The sequence below is a fragment of the Phyllobates terribilis genome, unplaced genomic scaffold (assembly GCF_046119375.1).
Source record: "Phyllobates terribilis strain yellow unplaced genomic scaffold, ASM4611937v1 Scaffold_2__4_contigs__length_985480577, whole genome shotgun sequence".
Classification (NCBI taxonomy): domain Eukaryota; kingdom Metazoa; phylum Chordata; class Amphibia; order Anura; family Dendrobatidae; genus Phyllobates; species Phyllobates terribilis.
The window spans coordinates 114,786,308-114,811,231 of NW_027362762.1; the positions used below are offsets into that span (position 1 = coordinate 114,786,308).

Below are 24,924 nucleotides of genomic sequence, written 5' to 3' on the forward strand. Positions count from 1 at the left end.
CTCGCAGAACAAACTCAACAGCCTCATATATGCCTATGAGGCTAATCAGACCTGAAGCCTGTCTATACATCAATTCATGGACCACGTTTCATGGATGTCTACATTTGGCTTAAAACTAAAAAACCCAAAATATCCAAACAATTATAATCCATGTAAAAATATTGTAAACATTCAGCTAAACTACAAGGGCGCAATTCATTATTTTATTTGCACCATTTTTTGTTTCATTTTTGGTGTATTTTTTTGCCTGTTCTTCATTTGCAGCTAATTCTTATTTTAATTTGCGCCTTTTTAAAGACTATTTTATACGTATTAGCATGGATTTCTATTTATGTTTTTCATTGTGAGCAGGATTTGGGGTTTCCAGATGTTTTCTCCTTGTACATCAACTGAGACTTTTTACATACAAAGTCGCAAAATTTTTGCGCAAACATACTCTTGTACCCCCCCTCCACCCCTGAAATGATTTTATGCATGTCTAAAAATGTTGCATTATTTTTTGCGAATCATGCCGCTTTTTGAGCCAAAAAGGTTAAAAACAAAAATAAAGAGCATTTTTTATTTTGACCAAAATTCATGAATCACGTGGGTCATTTTTGAAGAGTTTGGCGAGAAAACGTAAAGGAATATCACAAGACCAAAAAGAAAAATGACTTTAAAAAAACACAGCAATACATGAATCGGGCTCTTAGGGTCGGACGACGATCTTGCTGATGGCAGACTTGTGAAAGCAGCTGTGGACTTCTTTAGAATCAATTCAACATGAGTAAAGCAACGTACTCATAAAGTTGCACAACTTTTTCTGCAGATTAAATCTATGGATAACCTGATAGTATGAACAGCAGGGCTGAGTTCACCACGAGACGCAGCGAATGGTCACATGACTACGCGTTATCCATACTTGTACATCTGCATGTAAACCTAATGCCTTGTACAGAGCCTCCATACTCTGATACATACATTTTCTGTACCGATCAATCCTACAATCATACACATCCCACAAGCAGCCGTCCTGTCCCGTAGATCTTCCCCTCCAAGACATTTCGAAAATATTACAAAAGCAGAAGTGCTCGTTAAGACGTAGTCGTATTCAACCATAAATCACCCTTGTGACGCACAAAGGAAGCAGGGACACATTCAGCTCTGCTACATCTGCAAACAATAAGACGTTGTTGCAAACATTTTTTTTTATAAGGTTACACAAAAATTACTTATTATTGCATGCTGGGACTTATAGTGCTATCAAACCAGTATATATTAAATGATTATTTTATTATTGTAATGAAGTTGTTCTGGAGGTAGTAAGCAAAGTATAGGAGATTTCGGACAACATACTAGATGGCATGCTTTTTAGATGTGACTACAACACCTATCATTTGATTGATCTGAATCTGCCCTCCGGTACAATGACAGGAGTGGAAACAATACCTTGTCAGCAGAGGTTTTGCTCGTCTCATTTTCCTGGCGTTTCCGGGAGTCGGCAGCTCTGTCTGGTCCCCTATAATCAGGCTCGCAGCTTGTATATCCCAGTGATGCTGTATACAGCTGTGCTCTACATCACTGCCGCCCGACCAGAGCTCTGACTCTTTCCACAATCCCACAAGCCCGGCCCATCCGTATTAAGGGACTGGGGCTAAAAACAGCTGGAATTCCATAAGTTCCTCCGGCAGCTGCTTGTAGTATGATGAAAGCACGTATTACTGTAAATGTGCAGCGTCGCTTCTCTGGTAATTATCCCTCATTTCTGTCTCGTTTAGTAAGAAAAGCAAAGAACAGAAAGAATAGGATTTCAGGACGTCTCTAATAGAAATGTTCTGGTCTGTTAGACATATGGAGATCACTAGAAATGAAAAGAAGAGACTATGGCGTTTAACCCCTTACAGCCACAGCCGGATCTGGACTTTAATAGACGCAGTGATACCGATTATGTTTATTTTTATATTAGTTTTGGTTTTTTTTTTCAAAAGAGGGGTATGGACATAGACAACCTGTCACCAGGACAAAAGTGAGCCAGTTTTTGCTGCTATATTATTCCCGGAGTATTGCATTTTTTTTTAATCCGCCATATGGTTCCAGAGATATGGGCCTTATATTTAGTGCTGTGTTTTATGATCTTTACCAAGTGGGTGGTGCTCACAGGATCCTCTGGGGCATGTCTTCCAGCCACTCTGCATTATTACCCAGTGAGCACCGCCCTCTTGTAAAGACCATAAATATTAGCACTAGGTGAAAAAACCCAAATCTCTGGAACCGTAAGACGGATTGTGAACAAACAAAAAATGTAATACTCAGGGACGCAACAACTGGCTACTTTTGACCTGGTGACAAGTTCTCTTTAAATTGTACAATTTTGTGACTTCTTTATACCTGAACATGTAATCATTTGATTGCTTATACAATACACCTCAACATTTCTGTGTTACAGTCTTGCATTCTGCTATTATGCACATTGGGACCACACACATGTTGTGGGGGTCTGGTGTGTGAAGTTAATGACTCCCCCATCTGACTACTTACAGCCCCATACACATTAGATGAAAGTTAGCCAACCGAACTGATATCAGCAGGATTGGCCGACAGACTAAAGTATATGGGAAGCCCCCTGACTCTCCCCCAGATAATGTTATGAGCCAGAAGGATCTGACCTGTTGGATTTCCAATGGTAAGAGATAAGATAAGCCGCTGCCAGACAAGTCTTAGGGTGCTTTCACATTGTGATCAAGCACCAGTTCGGTGGCCCCATCGGGGCTTACATCCGAACCTCCTGCAAAATGGGATATGGGTGTATGCACCGTTGGGGCCATAGACTATAATGGTGCTGGCAGAGCGAACGTGCTCTCTAAAGTGCATCATTTTCAGGCTTGTACCCCTACTGGAGGCGGACACTCCGATGTAGGAGACTGCATCTGGCTGTCTGCCTCTAGTAGGCGTACACGCCCTAAAATGATGCACATCAGAAGGCCACGGCCCCCTATCAGTATTTGGTCAGTATTTTTTCTCAGGAGTGGGAGTCAAAACCAGGAGTGGGTGATAAATGCAGAACTGGTGACTTGTTTCTATTATACCTTTTCTCTGATTGTTCCTCACCTGGTTTTGGCTCCCACTAACCACAGACCAAATACTGATAGTGGGGCAGTGGCCTAAATGCTTCAGTCACTATTGACCATAACTTCCTAAGTGGTTAAACTGTGGGGATCTGAGTTATCTCCAATTCCAGCAGGAATAGCACAGCAGACACCCACATATGACAACTGATCACAGAGTATCCCATTTCTGAGAGTCCAAACAAACTTTTGGGTGACCCTTCTAACTAAACGAAACATAAGAATAGGTAACTCTATTACAGGGTAATTCCATCTGGTGACACAATAACACTGTGGTGGTCGGTACATGGGGGTCCCTAGCACATTTCTGCAATGAAGTGGTCTGAACTCTTGCAGTAACAATTGGAGATTTATTGGATTTTCTAAGCAACTTTTTAAGAGTGCTGCAGATCTATGCTCTGGGAATCAGTTTGGCTCTTGGCTCACAGATCCCTAAACAGATGTTATCTTCCTAGTCATCTAAACTAAAAGTGACAGCTAAATTGTGTTTGGATCAGCAGAATTATATTTACACCAATTTCTTTCTGCTACTATTGTTTTAAGATAATATGGTCACCATTACAATTCTCTCAGTGGTTGTCACTTAGCTTCTCCAGGGGCCGAAATGGCAAATACTTTTCAGAATTAGCTGTCCTGTGTGTGAACATGAGGAAAAACACTATTTCTGGCCATTATATGACTTGTATCTGGTGTTTTTAATCAATTTCCTTTGTTTCTGGTTTTGTCGCTAATTTTCAGTTATCTCTGAGCTAGGGGGTGGAAGACTAGAACAAGAATCTGTCTGTCTCTCCATGTAGCACATGTTCAGAAGCAGCATGAAGGACATTATACAGCTGCAGTGTAGCTGTGAATCCAGCTCCAGGCTGACATAAAACACTTACTAAAAAGCAGCAGCACAAGTCTTTGTGTGTGCCTGGGCCTCTGTCTTCACTCTGCTACTAATTTGAACCATCTCCCTCTCTGTAAACAGCTATGAACTGATTCCAGAGGGAGGCTGCATGGTGGAGGGCGCCAATGTTTCCAACCCTTTGGCTGCCCTAGTCCGTGGGCCACACCAGAATAGACAAAGGGTCGCATGTGGCCTTCAGGCTGCACTTTGCCCAGGGCTGCTCTACACAGCTGTTTCTGTTTCAGTTATTGAATGTTTCAACCTACATATGAAAATGATGACCATTATAACCTCTTTGTCATAATTGGTTACTCATACACCTGACTATAATCCTACAAAATCCCTGACTTTGTGCAATTGTACCTAGAATTGAAGCTCTTTTGAAGGCAAAGGGCGGTCACACCAAATATTAATGTTATTAGATTTCTCTTTTGTTCTATCACTTTGCATTTTGCTAATTGCTAAAAATAAACTATTAACACTTACATTTTTTAAAACATTTTTACTTTACATCATTTTTTTCCCACACCTGCCTAAAACTTTTGCACAGCACTGTAAATGCTTCACAATACATAGTTGAATTAATGGGCAGATAAATCAAATTATATTTACTAAGTGAAACACACAGAATTATATGTCACCTCAAGCCGTTTGCCTTGCTCCTTTTTAAGGGCTCGTGCACAGGACCGTTTTTTCGGTTCAAAATATCGGATCACAGTCGGATCAATTTTATTTTATTGGGCCGTGCACATGTCCTAATTTTTCATCAGACAGAGCCTGTTCTAGGAAAAAAAAAATCGCAGCATGCCCAATTTGTATCCGATATTCGGATCACACTCGGCCATGCAAGTCAATGAGTCTATGTAAAACATCGGACTGCGCTAGGATGACATCAGAGTGCAGTCTGGTTTCCACGGACTGACACAATGGAGAAGATGGAGAATTTTTTTCCATCTTCTCATCCAAGAGAATTGGATCACACTATGATCATACTCTTACAGAGTATAATCAGAGTGTGATTAGCATAATTGGCCAGATTCTCTCGGATGAGAGAAAAGGTGTGAACCTACCCTAATGGTCAGACATTAGTATATTACTCAAATTTGGTAAGTTTGCACTTTTATGGCAATGTGTAGTATTAACAATAAATTCACACCATGTTACAGTATGTTTCATTTTGCTTTCGTATCTTCTGGGAAAAGGATGGAAAGAATATAATGTAAACAAGAGGAGTCCTTGAGATGAGAAATCAAAGAGAATTATAGCGAGACATTACTGGAAATGGCTGAAATGATTCAGCAAGTGTAAGACATGTGGTGTCTGGGCAATAGATGGAAACGTCCACACTTTGTTTGTTATTATTCTGCAATTGTAATACGACAGAAACGCTGCGGGGAACTGAAGCGAACACACAGCAATGTGATACATAAATAATGAGGATGAGCTGCGGCTCATACTATCATCTACGTCTAAAAGCTCGCTGTGAACTCACTGCCCTGGGAAATTACTCCACTTTTCTTTTACAACTAATTTTCATTAAAAGGGTTATCCTGCAGTCACAACTGACCCCCTAATCACAGGATAGATTAAAGGGGCTTTCCACTTTTTATTAAAAAATTACCAATATGAAGCCATCCTGATAAAAGAATAAAAAAAAAACATTCTTCCCCTCTGGAATCCACCATTCACTGAAGGGCTGTAGCTCCGCCGGTCCCGTATAGGAGGTAATGACATCCCAACCGCCAGTCACTTGACTCTGCAGCCAATCAGTGGCGTCAGCAGTCAGGTCAGCAGTGCTCAGAATGTCATGACTTCCGGTCAGGCTGAAACCATCAGAACTGCAGCACTGATGAAGGGTATATTCCCTGGAGTAAGTATTGCTTCTTTACTCAGTATGGTTTCCTACTGATAACTTTTAATAAAAAGCAGAAAATCCCTTTAACCTTTTAGAAATTGACCCTTGTGGCAAGTCATTGGCTCCTCTGTTGGCTCAAAATATAGTTGTTTTCTGTTGGACCTTTGAGACCCTGTTACATTTGGGGCACAAGTCCATCCACCAAGCCCTACGACACAAGTAGAGAGCTGATGCGATGTAACTTCACTTAGCACAGACGGAAGGGATATTTTTTTACATTGATTTTGATACATATTTTGTGCCAAAATCCATATAAAAAACACTTAACATATGCTTGAAATAAAATATCTATAGTGCACATGGCGTATTTTTTTTCAGCATGGAAAACTTTGCTATTTTTACCCACCAAATTCCACTGAAACAGAAAAACCTGCAGCGCCAAAAACTGCATCAAAAACTCGTGTTCAATAAAAAAAAAATTCCACTTCAGATTTTTCCGCAAGTAAAATCTACATAAAGAAATTTGTGTGGACATAATCTAAGGGGTTTCATAGAAAACACTATTGGGAATGGGGAATTTATGTAGAACTTCTGAAAGTATGGAAAAATCACATACAGACCCCGATTCATCAAGACTGGCGTTTTGCACACCAATCTGAAAGAGAACCTGTCAGCATGATTTTGTAATGTAAAGTAAAGACTTGGCTATAATGGCTCTGTAATACTGATTACATTGATACCTTTGGTGAAGAAATCCACCGTGTGGTTCGTCTTTAATCACCATCTGAAGTTTTCTGCTAATTAGATTTCGGTGCACAGGGGCCGGACTGGGCCGGACTGTGCACGGGGTCTTCTTCCATGTCTGTGATTCCCCAGCCCCTTCGTCTGCCACCGGTCTGTGAATGTCCTGCATCCTGTATGTGAAATATTAGCAGTGACCTGTCATTCACAGGCCGGAGGCAGATGGAGGGGCCGGTGAATCATAGACAGGGAGAAGTTCCAATGCACAGTCCGGCCCCCGTGCACCAAAATCTAATTAGCAGAAAACTTCAGATGGTGATTAAAGAAGAACCACAAGGCGGATTTCTTCACCAAAGGTATCAATGTAATCAGTATTAAAGAGTCATTATGGCCATGTCTTTACATTACATAATTGTGCCGACAGGTTCTCTTTAATGAAGGGAGAGCTGGAATAAAACGCGCCAAATTGTGTTCACCTCTTAATGAATTCGCTGCATCTTTCAGCTGTGCCACCACATGAAATTTACTCCGATCAGGAACTGGTTAAGGCTGCGCTCCATCCCCTTTAAAAAAGACTTGGAAAAACTGTCCGGGACTGACATAAAAACTCCAAAAGTAGCAACATTTTTTGCACAACTACAAGTTGCACAACAATTTTGTGACATTTCAGTTTTATGCCAGAATTCTGTTAGTGCCTTTGCTTCAAACTTTGCAATGTAAAAAGTGAACAATCCCTTTAAGTAAGAAATCAGCAAGACTCCATTGTGGATAAAATTGTTGATGAAAAGCAGCTAAACAGAAAAAAACATTGTGTATTTACGGCGAGGTTACATTTTCATGACCCTCTAGTTCTCCTCCAGCCCAGAGCTTACAATAGTAAGAAATATAATAGATGGAATACCGGAGGCAGTCGGAGTATGGTTGTTTCACAGTCTTCTGACATTTAACCGTTAATTATCTTTAACACTCTGTGTGTGGTCAAATGAGACAGACGTGCAAATACTACATAGTGCATGATTCTAAAGCCTAATTTACATTGACAGGCAATAGCTACTGGTAATTAGCAGATTGCCTTCAACAATTTCATATTCTGTTTTCACATTCATTTATAAACCCCTTCTCTAAAACCCTATTTGGGAGTTCTAAGTGCAGAAGGGTCACCGATTCCGGTCTTACATCCATTAGCCAAGAGAGCAGCAACAAAAGAGCTTTGGAGAACCCAATATCACCCATTGCTTTCAATAGGAAAGGCAATTGTGTAATTATCGAAGTGTAGCTAGTATTTCACTGTATATGAGGGATGACACTATATCTGGTCATTTTATGACTAGTGTTCTGCATTTTAGTAGTTTTTCCCTTTAGGCCGGATTCACACATCCCTGTTTCTTGGTCCGAGTATGAACCATGACGCAAGGATTGGCTGAAGGACTCCACCAGCCGCATATCTGTGGAGCACACGTAAAGGGGTGGAGAGCAGACAATGTAATTAATGAAAGTTCCACAGCACTCGCCACCAAATGCCGCCATCTGCACTGAAGGATAGAGAGAGTGTTCCCAGGAGGAAGGGATTGAAGGGGATGCCAGGTCAGGTGAGGTGACAGCTGTGGGGCAGTTGTTAAATATAAATGGCCAGATAGCAAAGCGGGAACTTAGTTGGCGCCAACATGTAAGAAGAAGAGCGCGAGCAGTGGGATGGACTCGAAGCCGCCACGGCAGTAGAGACTACTGAGAGGGATCTGATTACAGGGGCCAGACTTCTCAGGTCAAGCCCCGAAGCCCAGACTTCGCCGGTCAAGCCCCAAAGGCCAGACTTCGCCAGTCAAGCCCTGAAGCCCAGACTTCGCCGGTCAAGCCCCGAAGCCCAGACTTCACCGGTCAAGTCCCTAAGCCCAGACTTCACCAGTCAAGCCCTGAAGCCCAGACTTCGCCAGTCAAGCCCCGAAGCCCGGACTTCGCCAGTCAAGCTCCAAAGCCCGGACTTCGCCAGTCAAGCCCCGAAGCCCGGACTTCGCCAGTCAAGCCCCGAAGCCCGGACTTCGTCAGTCAAACCCCGAAGCCCGGACTTCGCCAGTCAAGCCCCGAAGCCCAGACTTCGCCGGTCAAGCCCCGAAGCCCAGACTTCACCGGTCAAGTCCCGAAGCCCAGACTTCACCAGTCAAGCCCCGAAGCCCAGACTTCACCAGTCAAGCCCCGAAGCCCGGACTTCGCCAGTCAAGCCCCGAAGCCCGGACTTCGCCAGTCAAGCCCCGAAGCCCGGACTTCGCCAGTCAAGCCCCGAAGCCCGGACTTTGCCAGTCAAGCCCCGAAGCCCAGACTTTGCCGGTCAAGCACTGAAGTCCAGACTTTGCCGGTCTAGCACCGAAGTCCAGACTTTGCTGGTCAATCACCAAAGTCCAGACTTTGTCATTCCAGAACCGAAGTCCAGACTTTGCCGGTCAAGCCCCGAAGTCCAGACTTTGCCGGTCAAGCACCAGAGTCCTGATTCTGCCCAAAGGGAAGAAGAGTGCCTGTCGTCCTTCCAAGAAGTCCAGTCATTACTTCCATCGCAGACGTGCGGTACAGATTGTGAGACAGGGCCGTGCTCAGGAATAGAGATGGCCAGGGTGACGAGCATAGTGTGCGTCACATGACTCACATCTCTAGGACTAGCGGCCTAGCGGGAAGCACCGGTGACCCCTGTTAGGGACAGTGTAATAAAATCGAGGACGCTTAAGGGGTATATGACGATGATGGGCCTGGTAGTGAGAGTGACGCCCGCTAAGTGAAGCATACATATTAAGCATCATTATCCACTGTCGTTTAACTGCTGGATTATCAGAACAGTATAAACATAAATGTAACGTTGAATGGACATTGTATCTAGTCTTATTGCTGTGTCCAGATAATGTTATAACATATTGTGCAGATCTTGTTATTGTTAGCCATAATATCGCACTTATCTGTACGTGTATACATTCATTTATATTGATTTGTTTTTCTTCTGTGTTAGCCAAATACATAGTGTTGTTGAGTATCACTGCCTCCTCATTGTCTGCGCCGTTGCATCCAAGCACCTATTTACACACAAAATACGGTTGTGAGAATCCGGCCTTATGCTCAGTTTCTAATTGTCACTTCCTTTGAAGTCCAGCTCAATTTTTGGCAGATATTAGCTGTGATGATGTCTCCCTTACTCAGCAGACATAGAAAGGAGGCGATCATGTTCCTCTATCTCTCTGTAGCACACCTTCAGAAGCAGCAGCAATGAGGACATTACACATTGTTGAGCACTATCTTCTTTCTGTTCCTTTTAAGGAAATCAGTCAGCAGGTGTTTGCTATGTAATCTGACATCCGCATGATGTAGGGACAGAGAACCTGATTCCAGCGATGTGTCACCTAGTATGCCAAGTGCAACAATTGTGATAGAATCGCATTTTTCTCAGCTGCAGATCTAGCAGAGCTCGAAACGCTGAGCGGTGCACTCAGCTCTTGAGCCCAATCCATACATGCAGTGCTCACATCTATGTACGTGTATGATGGATGTTGCAAATTGAAACCTAAGGAGAATTTTCCTCGGCACTTGCCGTGGTTTTCAGGTGCCAGTGTCGACCCTGGATGGCCAAATTACTTACAGTGGTGATAAGATAAAACCACAGTTAATTTATGTTTTAAGGGAGGGTGGGGACAATCACTTTTTCACACAGGGCCCTGTAGGTTTGGATTTCTTTTTCCCTTAATAAAGACCTTCATTTAAAAACTGTATTTTGTGTTTACTTTTGTTATCTTTGTCTTATATTTAAATTTGTTTTGTGATCTGAAACATTTAAGTGTAACAAACATGCAAAAGAATAAGAAATCAGCAAGGGGCAAACACTTTTTTACACCACTGTATTATGAAGTTATGAAGACGTATGTTCTTCACATCGGTTGTCCACTCCTTTCTTATTCATATTTTTGTTTAAAAAATGAAACCAAGGGGCTCTAATGATAGAAATAACCATATAAAAAGAGAAAAAGCTGTAATGGAAAAAAATGTGCACAGTTATATGTATGAAAATATTTATACATCTAGGTGTGAATATTTTTTCTGCACAGCTTTTTCTCTTTGTGGTTAGTATTTTTCTTTACAGTTGTTGCACCCTTGTAAAGTATGTGGCTGTGCATCTATTTTGACTATTTTGACTAGAAATAACCATATATCATGTACTGACCCCCCCTGGTGCTCTTCCGTACCACACCTGGGTCCACAGTCGCTCTTCTCTATTCTTCCGGCAGGGCTGTGTGTGTGTGGTGACAAATTTAGATGCTGCAAGTGAAAAATACCTTGAAAAAGCCACAGGAAGGCGGCACAAGTTCTCCCGGTGGCAACAACGGCTTCAGAATCCGTTATTGTCCTCAGCACCTTTAGTTTTCTATTGGACGTCAATCATTGAAATCCCCCCTGTGGCCCCAATCTTTAGCATTCTTATAATACAAGCTTCCTTGTCCCTCCATCCCCATCACCACAGGTGCAGTTATAAATTTGGGGAGGACCGGCCTCCCAAGCTTTACAGAATGCTGCCAGCAGAGGGCAGTATTATTCTCCTGCACATCCCAAAAATCACAGCACTAACCTTGAAAATACACCATGCACTGTATATCCTGGCAATCTGGTGCTAACGTGACCCAGGACAGTCCCCACATTTGACCCAAATCACCTTCTCTCTTTGCTCTTTAAAATTCCTCTTTTATTCTGTTTTTATATAATTGAGAACCCAAATGCTCCTGCAGAAAGGGATTACATTCTAATGTACCCTCTAATGTCATCCGTGTGTCAAGTTCATTTTCTAGCCAAGTTTTTCACAGATAGAACACCTACCCCCCAAAAAAATAAGGAGACATGTCCGTGTTTGATCTGAGTCATGGACCAAACTTGCCCATTCAAATCATCAAAGCCCAATTTGTTTTTTAACTGTTAAATAAACTTGGAATTTTTTAAATCTCTTTGCAGATGACAAAAATGAATGCGATTCTGTAAAAACAGACACACGGGCCAAAAATGGATGAAAACAGATCCAGCACCATGATGAAAAATATCCATAATATGTGAATAAGGCCTTACACATGTATAGCAGGTGCAATAGACCGATTATTATACCCATCATTGCCAAGTTAGCAATTGCCGACTACATGATCAAAGAGATCATGGTTGTTCACACTGGTCACCTACTGTACACAATCTGATAGTCTAATAATCAGGTAGTTACTGCAGATAGTTATGTGCTTGGGTCACCGACAAAACAATAAGTCAATGCAAAATCGAGCACCTTTACGCTTAGGACAAAGCGCATCCATATACAGTGGGGAAAATAAGTATTTGATACACTGACGATTTTGCAAGTTTTCCCACCTACAAAGAATGGAGAGGTCTGTAATTTTTATCGTAGGTACACTTCACCTGTGAGAGACAGAATCTGTTTTTCTATTGTATCAAATAATTATTTCATGCAATAAAATGCAAATTAATTATGTAAAAATCATAGAATGGGATTTTCAGGTTTTTATTTTTAGATTCTGTCTCTCACAGGTGAAGTGTACCTACGATACAAATTACAGACCTCTGCATTCTTTGTAGGTGGGAAAACTTGCAAAACCGGCAGTGTATCAAATGCTTATTTTCCCCACTGTATGCATGATCCTAACACCCACAAACACAGAGTTCCCCCATACACTTAGGATTAAAGGGGTTTTCCTGTGAAAACAAGTGATTTCTTATCCACAGGATGGATGTAGATGATCGGTGGGTGTCTGACCACTGGGGCCCGCACCGATCAGCAGAACAGGGAACTTTATCCCCATTAGAATGGAGAAAAAGTGTTCACGTTCTACATCTGCCCAAGTCCTTCCTATGCATAGGAGATAACAACTTTAATTAGATTTCATGCACTCAGTAAACAATAGCATAATTTGTAATGGTGGAAAATGATCAACAAGTCATTTACAGAATTGTTAGTGGGGGAAATAGTCATTTCTATAGTGGTCTAAAAAGCAAATAAGTGCTAGTCTGCTGCCCTCTAGTGTTCACAGTTATTCTGTAGACATTATTAGTGCTTGAACAATGAAAGTAGAACCACATATAAATACATTTCCAATAACTGCTGTTCCAAATGTGTTATCTCCCTAAGACATGTCCCATGATATGCATGTTACTCATGTTCCTAATCATGGCAAAGCATTGTCAAAATAATAGCAGCAGTGCCAAGAAGGCACAAAGGAACAAAGAATGTATAACACAAAAGAAAACAATATAAATGCAAATGATTAAACAATGGAAAATCAGTAATCTACTATAGAAGACAAAAGAAACAAACCTGAGAACTGTACATAGCCCACTTAATTACACTCCAAAAAGTACATAAATTAATATAATGATCCTTGGGTAGAAAATCAAGAATATCGTACGCTGCACTGAAACCCAGGAATGTAGGTGGCTACAAATATAAAAGCCTTTATCAGCAATAATTGTTGAAACATGAGGCTGATTTGAGGACCAAACTATTGTACTTAGTATGCAGTCAGATAATTTTAGCAACAAATGCACCTTTGGAAAGAAACTACAAAGGCATAAGATGCCTGGCTACTATATACAGTGGTGTGAAAAAGTGTTTGCCCCCTTCCTGATTTCTTATTCTTTTGTATGTTTGTTACACTTAAATGTTTCAGATGACAAACAAATTTAAATATTAGACAAATATAACACAAAATGCAGTTTTTAAATGAAGGTCTTTATTATTAAGGGAAAAAGAAATCCAAACCACCAGGGCCCTGTGTGAAAAAGTGATTGCCCCCCCCCCCACCCCCTTAAAACATAAATTAACTGAAGTTTATCACATCTTTGGGAAGATCAATTTCGATAGCCACACGCAGGCCTGATTACTGCCACACCTGTTCTCAATCAAGAAATCACTTACATAGGACCTGCCTGACAAAGTGAAGTAGACCAAAAGATCCTCAAAAGCTAGACATCATGCTGTAATCCAAAGAAATTCAAGAACAAACAAGAAACAAAGTAATTGAGATCTATCAGTATGGAAAAGGTTATAAAGCTATTTCTAAAGCTTTGGGACTCCAGCCAACCACAGTGAGAGCCAGCATCTACAAATGGCGAAAACATGGAACAGTGGTGAACCTTCCCAGGAGTGGTCGGCCGACCAAAATTACACCAAGAGCGCAGCGTCCACTCATCCTAGAGGTCACAAAAGACCTCATAACAGCATCTAAAAAACTACAGGCCTCACTTGCCTCAGTTAAGGTCAGTGTTCATGACCATAAGAAAGAGACTGGGCAAAAATTGCATGCATGTCAGAGTTCCAAGATGAAAACCACTTCTGAGCAAAAAGAACATAAAGGCTCGTCTCAGTTTTGCCAGAAAACATCTTGATGAACGCCAAGACTTTTGGGAGAATACTCTGTGGACTGACGAGACAAAAATTGAACTTTTTGGAAGATGTATATGTCTCATTATATCTGGCGTAGAAGTAACAAAGCATTTCAGAAAAGGAACATCATACCAACAGTAAAATATGATGTTAGTAGTGTGATGGTCTGAGGCTGTTTTGCTGCTTGAGGACCAGGAAGACTTGCTGTGGTAAATGGGACCATGAATTCTGCTGTCTACCAAAAAATCCTGAAGGAGAATGTCCAGCCATCTGTTTGTGACCTCAAGCTAAAGCGCTCTTGGGTTATGCAGCAGGACAATGATCCAAAATACACCAGCAAGTCCACCTCTGAATGGCTTAAGAAAAACAAAATTAAGACTTTGGAGTGGCCTAGTAAAGGTCCTGACCTTAATCCGATTGAGATGCTGTGGCTTAAAAAGGCGGTTCATGCTCGTAAATGCTCCAATGTGGCTGAATTACAACAATTTTGTAACGCTTTCCAGAACATTGTAAAAGACTCATTACCAGTTATCACAAACGCTTGATTGCAGTTGTTGCTGCTAAGAGTGGCCCAACCAGTTATTAGGTCTAGGGGGCAATCACTTTTCACACAGGTCCCTGTAGGTTTGGATTTTTTCCCTTAATAATAAAGATTTTTATTTAAAAACTGCATTTTGCGTTTACTTGTGTTATCTTTGTCTAATATTTATATTGGTTTTGTGATCTGACACATTTAAGTGTAACAAACATGCAAAAGAATAAGTAATCAGTTAGAGGGCAAAAACTTTCTCACACAGCTTTGTGTATATATATATATATATATATATATATATATTTATATTTATTTATACACAGTATATACACATATACAGTACAGACCAAAAGTTTGGACACACCTTCTCATTTAAAGATTTTTCTTTATTTTCATGACTATGAAAATTGTACATTCACACTGAAGGCATCAAAACTTTGAATTCACACCTGTGGAATTATAACGTTAACAAAAATGTGTGAAACAACTGAAAATATGTCTTATATTCTATGTTCTTCAAAGTAGCCACCTTTTGCTTTGATGACTGCTTTGCATACTCTTGGCATTCTCTTGATGAGCTTCAAGAGGTAGTCACCGGAAATGCTCTTCCAACAATCTTGAAGGAGTTCCCAGAGATGTTTAACACTTGTTGGCCCTTTTGCCTTCACTCTGCGGTCCAGCTCACCCCAAACCATCTTGATTGGGTTCAGGTCTGGTGACTGTGGAGGCCAGGTCATCTGGCGTAGCACCCCATCACTCTCCATCTTGGTCAAATAGCCCTTACACAGCCTGGAAGTATGTTTGGGGTCATTGTCCTGTTGAAAAATAAATGATGGTCCAACTAAACGCAAACCAGATGGAATAGCATGCCGCTGCAAGATGCTGTGGTAGCCATGCTGGTTCAGTATGCCTTCAATTTTGAATAAATCCCCAACAGTATCACCAGCAAAGTACCCCCACACCATCACACCTCCTCCTCCATGCTCCATGGTGGGAAGCAGGCAGGTAGAATCCATCTGTTCACCTTTTCTGCGTCGCACAATGACACGGTGGTTGGAACCAAAGATCTCAAATTTGGACTCATCAGACCAAAACACAGATTTCAACTGGTCTAATGTCCATTCCTTGTGTTCTTTAGCCCAAACAAGTCTCTTATGCTTGTTGCCTGTCCTTAGCAGTGGTTTCCTAGTAGCTATTTTACCATGAAGGCCTGCTGCACAAAGTCTCCTATTAACAGTTGTTGTAGAGATGTGTCTGCTGCTAGAACTCTGTGTGGCATTGACCTGGTCTCTAATTTGAGCTGCTGTTAACCTGCAATTTCTGAGGCTGGTGACTCGGATAAACTTATCCTCAGAAGCAGAGGTGACTTTTGGTCTTCCTTTCCTGGGGTGGTCCTCATGTGAGCCAGTTTCTTTGTAGCAATTGATGGTTTTTGCAACTGCACTTGGGGACACTTTCAAAGTTTTCCAAATTTTTCGCACTGACTGACTTTCATTTCTTAAAGCAATGATGGCCACTCGTTTTTCTTTACTTAGCAGCTATTTTCTTGCCATAATACGAATTCTAACAGTCTATTCAGTAGGACTATCAGCTGTGTTTCCACCTGACTTCTGAACAACACAACTGATGGTCCCAACCCCATTTATAAGGCAAGAAATCCCACTTATTAAACCTGACAGGGCACACCTGTGAAGTGAAAACCAGTTCCGGTGACTACCTCTTGAAGCTCATCAAGAGAATGCCAAGAGTGTGCAAAGCAGTCATCGAAGCAAAAGGTGGCTACTTTGAAGAACCTAGAATATAAGACATATTTTCAGTTGTTTCACACTTTTTTGTTAAGTATATAATTCCACATGTGTTAATTCACAGTTTTCATGCCTTCAGTGTGAATGTACAATTTTCATAGTCATGAAAATACAGAAAAATCTTTAAATGAGAAGGTGTGTCCAAACTTTTGGTCTGTACTGTATAATGAGGCAATTTAACTAATTCTGTCTCATATATCGGCAGCCTGAATAATTGACAATTTTATTAGTGGCTCAGGCTGAGTGATGAATGTGTCACATCTGTAAACACGTTTGTCTAACTTTACATTATCTATTGGTTGGCTTGCTTTGCGCCAATGCCAATAATTTTTTTATTTTTGTTTTTTTACCTGTTGCACCTGAATGAGTTACAAAAAGTGTCTAAAACATCAAAAAAATATAGTGCAACACACCTGCTATGGCTTTTGGCACAATCTGAACTAGAATCCTGGAGAACTCATCTTAGTAAATCGCTCCCAGTGTGTTAGACCAGTTTCACCACAGCATATTCATTCATTCATTCATTCATTCATTCATTCATTCACCAACTACCTAGATTATTATTATATAGAAATAGAGATAAAATTGTGGAAGAGGGAACTGTCTCAGAAGAAATGAAAGGCTTTCTTAAAAAAAAACAGAAAACAGGGAAACCTTTCAGACTTCCAGAAAACGTGGCAAATCTCCGGTCGCTGCAGAATCTTGTCAAAACCTCCCGAGAACCAGCAATTCTGGAAGGGTTTTTTTTTCATGCAAAGAACATAAAAGAGGCACCAATTAGGTGCAGAAGAGGTTTGACAGTCGAGAGAAAAAATCAACAGCCATTTCTCACAACCCCCATCTAAGGGGTAACGTTTCTCCTTGTGGAGCGTGACAAGCCAGGCCTGGCATGTCAGAGTAAGGAGACTTATATGCCATGCATGCTCCTCTGAGATATTAAATATGCAAATTGCCTTTTCAGAGAGGAAGAGGACTCTAGTGCCACCTATTGGAAGTAGCAATCCTAAAAGTCAATATCTACCCTTTAACAAGTCTTATAATATGACTTAGGATAAAAGCCAAACCAGAATGTCAATTTGCAGACACAGTGTTTTGGCGTGTTGCCCCTCATCAGTGCAAAGCATGAGATCTGATTTAGCTAGGTGAGAGGCTAAGTCTGGGATCTAAGGGGTAACATTTCTCCTTGTGGAAAGTGACAAACCAGGCTGCAAATTGAGATTCTGGTTTGGCTTTTATCCTAAGTCATATGGCAAGGCTCGTTAAAGGGTCAATATTGCTACTTCCAATAGGTGACACTAAAGTTCTAGTCCTCTGCCTCTCCAACGATGCAATTTGCATATTAAATTTCAAAGGGGGAATATGCATGGCGTATAAGTCTGCTCACTCAGACATTCCAGGCCTGGCTTGTCACTCTCCACAAGGACAAACGTTTACCCTTAGATCCCAGTCTTAAGCCTCTCACTTAACCAAATCAGATCTCATATTTTCCACTGACAAGGGACAATCCTCCGAAACACTGTGTCTGCAAATTGAGATTCTGGTTTGGCTTTTATCCTAAGTCATGTGACATGGCTCATTAATGGGTCGATATTGACTTTTAGGATTGCTACTTCTAATAGGTGGTGATAGAGTTATTGTCCTCTTCCTCTCTGAAGAGGCAATTTGCATATCTCAACCCCCACATACACATTTGATTTGGCCGTACATGAATATGTTCTTAATGGATAGAGGGGAGTAAAGCTCCCCATAGACATAGAACAGTGACTGCTATCTCCCTTGACTCTATGACAGATCCCCTGCTAGACTCCTTTGGCAGCGGGTTATCTCCCAGAGACAAAAGGATTGCGGGGATGATGGGGTGGGGTTTCAGGAAGCCACCATAGACATTAGACCGTTGGCTAATTACGCCAATATTGGGTGCATTAGGTCCAAAAGTCTCTGATAAACATATCCAGCAGTGATGTACCTCCATGAGAATAAAGGTTTGAGCTTGTTGTAGCCCAACATGTCCAATCCTGCTTTCCCCAACAACTGACATTAGACAGCACCCTACACAACGAATGACCAGCTGCTTCTGTAAAAAAAAACTACGGGTTCGGCCGGCGTTCATTTATTGTGTATGATAACAGAAATCAGGCCCTTACAGACAATTTGTCAGCAGAATGTCGACTTCCAGTCCTGGTAACCCATTCATGGTCACACATTCTATATAAAGTAATCATATACGCTCTGATGTTCCCAAACATTAAAAACAACCAGTTTTCCATCCAGTGGCCGGATGATTGAGTCAGGCTGGACAAAGGCATTTCTCAGAAATGGAACAGATGTTGATGTATACGGATCATTGCTGAAGAAAGAAAACAGAACCGTAGAAATAGCCAATAAAACAAGCAAACTAATCAAGTTATAGACTCCCACGGAACAAGGGAAATAACATTAGACATTCCCATATGTCTGAGCTGGATTCCGAAGAATACAGATAACTATGAGGTTTTGTGTCACAGTAATGCAGGACGTCAATGGTAAATGCTAAGGCTTATTCCTCAAAATGCATAGCTCTTTTTATTTTAAAAATCCCTGGTCTCTGATCTGTCATTGGGATTTCAGAGCAAAAATCAATGGGGAAGATTTATCTAAACTATCTAAAAAAATCTGTCTCAGTTTCTCCACATCAACCAATCACAGTGTAGCCTTCATTTTACTAGATCAGTTTAAAAAAATAAAGCTGAGATCTGATTGTCTGCAATGGGCAAAAATTAAAATTTTTCTTTTTGAGAGTTTTGATAAATGAGACCCATACACACCAATAGTGCTATCTCGCTTCCCTCCAGAGCTTACCTTCCTCTATAGCAGCTATGGCGTCAAACATCAGCTGCATTTCTAAAGTCACAGAGTCAGTCATTGACCCTTCTCCACACTGTGCATAGGCAGAAAGCAGACAATCAGTGGAAAGGGCAGGGTTATACAGAGCCCATGAATATATTGGATCACATAGTGATCATCTCATGCTGATAAAATGTTGATTTTATCAAAACTACAGCAAGCAGCCCAGTATGAGACACAAAGCTGGAATCAGGGTCTCTGTCTCTATAGATCATGCTGCTATCAGATTAGGTGCCAAAAACTTGATGACAGATTCCCTTTAAGCAGGAGTTGTATTTATAGTGTTTTTTTAATTGTTATTTCTTATTATAATATATTTCAGGTTTTTATTGTTTTTATACCACTGAGCTACAGCCAGCTTCTTCCTAGTCCACAGAACACAACCTCTCTATCTTACATTTAATTACATGTATATTAAATGATGCAGCACATATTCGGATAATCTGCTGGCATAGAACATTGGGTGATACGTTATGTAACGCAGTAAGTGCTCCATGTCCCGCCAGTGTAAGCTGTACTGTATCGCACGTTGTATATTGACATCACCACGGCAGCAAAGTGACCGGCTTCTTCTAAGGGATAGATAATGTGACACTCTTAAAAAACTTTTAACAGGAATCTGTCAGCAGGCTTTTGCTACCTTATCTGAGAGCAGCATGATGAAGGCAAAGAGAAGCTGAATCCAAGGTTGTATCACTTAGATTACTGGGTGCAGCCGTTCTCACACAATCAGCGCTTTTAGATTTAGAATGAAGCAGAGCTGAGGAAGCTAACCCCGCCCACACCAGGCTCTGCATATACAATGTCCATACACAGTGAGCGGCTTGTCACAGGAGGGGGCGTGTCCGACTAGCATATATGTGATGCTGTGTCCCAGCAATGATAAGCTCCTGGTTCTAAAACAGTCATTGCAAGCAAACAACAGCACATAGCTTAATAAGAGAGGCATTGCTGAAATCTGTGTTTTAACCCCTACTGCATGCTTTCTTCAGATTACAGAGTAAAAACCTGCTGACGGATTTCCTTTAAAGGCACAGGATGTGTTTTACAGCAGGTGCAGAATTATTAGGCAAGTTGTATTTTAGAGGATTATTTTTATTATTGATCAACAACTATGTTCTCAATCAACCGAAAAGACTCATAAATATCCAAGTTTAATATTTTTGGAAGTTGGAGTGGGATTTTTTTAGATTTGGCTATTTTAGGAGGATATCTGTTTGTGCAGGTAACTATTACTGTGCAGAATTATTAGGCAACTTAATAAAAACCAAATATAATCCCATCTCACTTGTTTATTTTCACCAGGTAAACCAATATCAGTGCACAAAATTTAGAAATAAACATTTCTGACATGCAAAAACAAAAACAATTAGTGATTAGTATAGCCACCTTTCTTTATGATGACACTCAACAGCCTTCCATCCATAGATTCTGTCAGTTCCTTGATCTGTTTTCGATCAACATTGCATGCAGCAGCCACCACAGCTTCCCAGACACTGTTACGAGAGGTGTACTGTTTTCCCTCCCTGTAGATCTCACATTTTATGATGGACCACAGGTTCTCTATGGGGTTCAGATCAGGTGAACAAGGGGGCCATGTTATTATTTTTTCTTCTTTTAGACCTTTACTGACCAGCCACGCTGTGGAGTAGTTGGATGCATGTGATGGCACATTGTCCTGCATGAAAATCATCTTTTTCTTGAACGATACCGACTTCTTCTTGTACCACTGCTTGAAGTTGTCTTCCAGAAACTGGCAGTAGGTCTGGGAGTTTAACTTCACTCCATCCTCAACCCGAAAAGGTCCCACAAGTTCATCTTTGATGATACCAGCCCATACCAGTACCCCACCTCAACCTTGCTGGCGTCTGAGTCGGAGTGGAGCTCTCTGCCCTTTACTGATCCAGCCTCTGGCCCATCAAGAGTCACTCTCATTTCATCAGTCCATAAAACCTTTGAAAAATCAGTCTTAAGATATTTCTTGATGTTTTATCTTATGTTTCTTGTTCAAAGGTGGTCGTTTTTCAGCCTTCCTTACCTTGGCCATGTCCCTGAGTATCGCGCACCTTGTGCTTTTTGATACTCCAGTAACGTTGCAGCTCTGAAATATGGCAAAACTGGTGGCGAATGGCATCTTGGCAGCTTCACGCTTGATTTTCCTCAATTTATGGGCAGTTATTTTGCGCATTTTTTGGCCAACACGCTTCTTGCGACCCTGTTGGCTATTTGCCATGAAACGCTTGATTGTTCGGTGATCACGCTCCAAAAGTTTGGAAATTTCAAGACTGCTGCATCCCCCTGCAAGACATCTCACAATTTTGGACTTTTCAGAGCCCGTCAAATCTCTCTTCTGACCCATTTTGCCAAAGGAAAGGAAGTTGCCTAATAATTAAGCACACCTTATATAGGGTGTTGATGTGATTAGACAACACCCCTCCTCATTACAGAGATGCACATCACCAGATTTACTTAATTGGTAGTTGGCTCTCAAGCCTATGCAGCTTGGAGTAGGACAACATGTATAAAAAGTATTGAAGTGTTCAAAATACGCATTTGCCTAATAATTCTGCACGCGGTGTATAGACGTACTGTTTTACCTCCACCTCCCCCAGGAATTGCCCTGTGCTATCGCAGTATCCAGATCTGCTGTAGAGCACATCCTGTACCTTTGAGGCTGTGTGCCCACTATGCATTTTTGAAGCGCTTTTGCCGCGGAATTTGAAGCTTAAGAAACGCTTGGTAATACGTGCCCCATGGTCCCCAATGATAATCCGCATGTGCTGTGCATATACTGCGGAAATTTCTGCCGTGGATTATCATTGCAGAAAAATCCGCAGCATGTCCATTATTTTTGCAGAAACGCAGCGTAATTGCCGCCATTGACTTGCATTGAATCGCTTAATATCCGCATGACTACATGTGCAAATGCGGATATCAAGCGATTCAATGTGCGGATGGTACCCGGGTCTGGAGAAGAGGAGACTCTCCTCCAGACCCGGGTACCTGTTAAAAAAAAGAATTTAAAAGAAAAAATATACATTATACTCACCTTCTGATGGTCCGCGGTCTTCTCTCCGGTGCGTCCTGACTCCCCGGTGGCTCGCGATGGTGTAAAAGGACCTTCCATGACGTCATTTAGTTATGTGACAGGTCACGCGACCGCCGACGTCAGCGAGACCTGTCACGTGACTAAATGATGTAATGGAAGGTCCTTTTACACCACCACGAGCCGCCCAAGACACTGGACGCACTGGAGAGAAGACCACGGGCCATCAGAAGGTGCGTATAATGTTTTTTTAAAATATTTTTTACCATTTTTATTCTTTTTTTAACTATTAGCTTGGTCACACTATATAAATCCATGCCGTTTGCATGGATTTATATAGTGTGACCAAGTTGTCAAGCACTTTCCAAGTGATGCTAAAATCTCTTGGAAAAGCGCTTTACAACCCGCATGCGAAAATGCATGCAAAAACGCTTCACAAACGCTTCTATCTGGCAGAAAAACGCATGTAAAATCCGCATGCGTTTTTCATGCCAGGGAGATGCAGAAAAAATCAGTAGCATTTCTGCATCGTGGGCACTTAGCTTAAGGCTATGTGCCCACGATGCAGAAATGCTCCGGATTTTTCCTGAGCGTTTCTGCATCTCCCTGGCAGAAAAAACGCATGCGGATTGTACATGCGTTTTTCCTGCCAGGGACATGCGGAAATGAAGCGTTCTTCACATGCATTTCCGCATGCGGGTTGTCAAGCGCGATTTTAGCATCACTTGGAAAGTGCTTGACAACTTGGTCACACTATACAAATCCATGCAACCAGAATGGATTTATATAGTGTGACCGTAAAAGAATGGTAAAAAAATAAAAAATAAATATTATACTTACCTTCTGATGGCCCCCAGTGTCCTTATCCGATCCGTCTTGGCTTGCCGGCAGCTCGCGGTTGACTAAAAGGACCTGCCATGACGTCATTTAGTCTTTTTTATTGGTTGGAGAAAATGATCCTTCATGGTCATTGTTACATTATTTACAGCATTCATTTAATATAAAGAAATTCAATAAAAGAATTACCGTATATGAGGAAATAGAGGAGAAACAGAATTAATTTTAGAGAATAAAAGTGAGAAAAACTACTGTCTTTGCTATGGGCGGTAAAGTCTTTATACCACTTCCAAAGATTTTCTCTACCTTTGTAATAATTCTAAAAAAAAAAAACACCCTAGAGCTGTCTAGACGGACAAGAATGTGAATCTGTACTTGGTTACAGTAAAATTAGTAATTCTGCAATAGATTTCATCCCCATTCTACACCAGGATGTAAACCAGGACCTTCTCTTCCAGACAATACAATGTGCAACGTGTAAGACTGAACAGACGCGGCTGGACGTTACAAGCGCAGGTATGATTAATTCACAATCTAAACCAGGTGAAATCATATTTCAAGTAACACCGCCTGCAACAGGAACCGACGCTGACATGACAGATGGAATAGAAGATGTGATAATAAAGTTCACAAGGCACCAGAAAAAAAAAGTCATAAAGTCTTACATGCTGAAAAGAAATAATGATAGTAAACCACAAGCCAACCTATAAGAAGAAATGGCTGTGATCACATGTAGAGCGCAGGTGTGGAAGGGTCGAGGCTTGGCGCTCATGCACGTTTTACGGATTACAAATATGGCATCCATCAGAATTTATACACCTATACTATATCTCTGTGCGATGGTACACCGCATACCTTATTACCCAGGAATTTACATGAAAGGGGAAATTTGGCCACACATTGAGTGGCTAAGGCTATATTCACATGTAGCGTTTTTGCAGCGCTTCTTTGCTGCGTTTTTTTATGCAAATTTACAGCTGCGTTTTATAGCACCAGCAAAATCTACGAGATTTCAGAAATCTCAGGCACACACCTTGTTTCTTTTTTTCCTGTTTGGTCAAAGAGCGGCGTTTTTGCAAAATGCAGCATGTGATTTCTTTCAGCATTCTTGCAGCGCTTTTCACTCATTGTGGGTAGTGCAAAAACGCTGCAAAAAAAAAATAATCAGGTATTGGGTTTTCCTGCGTTTTTGGTGCCAAAAGCTGAGGAAATTGAACAAGGTTATTTGGTTATGCACTAAACTTTATCGGCATGCTGAAGATACAAATATACTATGACAAAAACGCAGTAAAAAACACCATTCATCAAAACTTGCTTTTTTGAGGTTGCTTTGATAATGCCAAGAGGGGCAATTCATTGTTACCGCGCTAGCAGTAGACAAGGTAAAAAGATCGCCAGAAATTGTAAAATGGTGCCCGTTGTATGAGAAATGTGGCGCTTTTTTCTTGACTCTTGTTAGACATTTTTTTTCTTACTCTACTTTTTTCTTTTTTACCTCTTAGCTGCCCTATTTTAAGGCAATACTGTGAATTTTACACATTTTATAATTCTCTTTTCTAGACACGTTTCAAAACAGGCTAGAGATGTACAAGAGTGTCTAAAACATATATTTAATTTAATGCCACTTTTTTGGAACAGTTTGTGCCAGAATTCTGGCGCCTTTTCCATAGCAAATCATCACCAATATATTGTTAATTGTTTCAAAATATCCAAATGTTAAACAAATTAAATAATGATTCATAATACTGTTAACAAATATGTATAGAACCGATCCTTAATATCACTATGTGCAGTTTAATGCTTTATATCTGTTGCAGGAACATTGTAGGAAAA

At 41.1% G+C, this 24,924-nt stretch overlaps 1 protein-coding gene across 7 annotated transcripts in view; it reads right to left on the reverse strand.

The window, feature by feature from the left end:
* STARD13 (StAR related lipid transfer domain containing 13) overlaps positions 1-24,924 on the reverse strand; it is a 536,983-nt gene that overhangs the window by 95,751 nt on the left and 416,308 nt on the right. Inside the window, exon 1 of one of the 7 annotated variants that reach the window (XM_073662522.1) lies at positions 1,429-1,638. The exons of the other annotated variants lie outside the window; for them this stretch is intronic. The gene's annotated coding sequence lies outside the window, so the exon portion shown is untranslated. Of the gene's footprint in view, positions 1-1,428; positions 1,639-24,924 lie in introns of those variants that run through there. 7 annotated transcript variants of the gene reach the window in all.